Genomic DNA, 1,577 nt, shown 5'->3' with positions numbered 1-1,577 from the left:
TGCTGTTGAGAGAGATAATGAATGTTTTCATATGGAAATTATTGAACATCTACTGAATGAACATTTTAAAGAACATTTTGAAAATAAAAAGTATTTTAAAAAAGAAGAGAATTTTGAAGAACAATTGAAGAAAATGATGAAATTATTCTGGACAAATTAGAAAATGAAGAATTAGATTATGTTCAGGAAAGATTTGAGACGTTGGATATTACAGAAAATGTTGATAAGAATCTATTTTCATCAATTATAAAACCACCTGAACTTGAGTTGAAAACATTACCTAACCACTTGAAGTATGTATTTTTGGGAGACTCATTTACATTACTTGTTATTGTATTTTCAGAATTAAATGGTTTACAAGAACAAAAACTGTTAGATACATTGAAAATATATAAGAAAGCTTTTGGTTGGACCTTAGCTGATATTAAAGGAATCAGTCATTCGATCTCTATGCACAAAATTATATTAGATGCATAATATAAACCAAGAGTTGATCCACAGGGGAGATTAAACCCTATAATGAAAGAAATAGTAAAAAAGGAAATTTTGAAATGGTTAGACACTGAAATTATATATCCTATTTCAGTTAGTGCATGGGTAAGTCCAATTCATTGTGTACCGAGGAAAGGAGAAGTGACTGTTGAAACAACAGAAAATAATAAATTAATACCTATCTGACAAGTCACTGAGTGGCGCATATGCATTGATTATAGAAAATTAAACACTGCCACCGGGAAAGATCATTTTCCTCTACCATTCCTAGATCAAATCGTAGATAGACTTGCTGAGCACAAATATTTTTTCTTTTTAGATGGATATACCAGTTACCATCAAATTCCTATTGCTCCTGAGGATCAAGAAAAGACAACATTTACTAATCCTTTTGGAACTTTTGCATTTAGAAGAATGCCTTTCGAATTATATAATGCACCTGCAACATTCCAGAGATGTATGATGTCCATATTTAGTAAGTTAATTGAAGATGGATTAGAAGTATTTATGGATGATTTCTCTGTATTTGGAACATCATTTGACGCATGCTTAGAATATCTTAAAAAAGTTTTGTAGTTATGTGAAAGAACTAATTTAGTTCTAAATTGGGAGAAATGTCAATTTATGGTTGCAGGAGGAATTGTGTTAGAGCATAAAATTTCGGAAGATGGTATGGAAATAGACCCTGCAAAAAACCAAGTTATATCAAAACTAACACCTCCTACTAATGTAAGAGAAGTTAGAAGCTTTCTTGGACATGTTGGTTTTTACAGGCATTTTATTAAAGATTTCTCAAAAGTCACTAAACCTATATGCCAACTTTTAAAAAATGGGTGGAACTACAACCCCAATGTAACAAGAAATTTGAATTTTCTGAAAGCTATTTAAATGCCTTTGAGTTATTAAAGGAAAAAATAATCGCAGCCCTTAGTTTCACCTAACTGGGAGACACCATTCGAACTGATGTGTGATGTTGAAACCATTTGAACTTATGTGTGATGCTAGTGATTATGCTATTGGAGCTGTTATTGGACAAAGATATGAAAAGGTTTGGAGCTGTTCTTGGACAAAGATATGAAAAGGTT

This window comes from Phalaenopsis equestris, unplaced genomic scaffold, assembly GCF_001263595.1.
Source record: "Phalaenopsis equestris unplaced genomic scaffold, ASM126359v1 Scaffold001004, whole genome shotgun sequence".
In the NCBI taxonomy this organism is placed as follows: Eukaryota; Viridiplantae; Streptophyta; class Magnoliopsida; order Asparagales; family Orchidaceae; genus Phalaenopsis; species Phalaenopsis equestris.
This window is presented reverse-complemented; position numbering follows the sequence as displayed.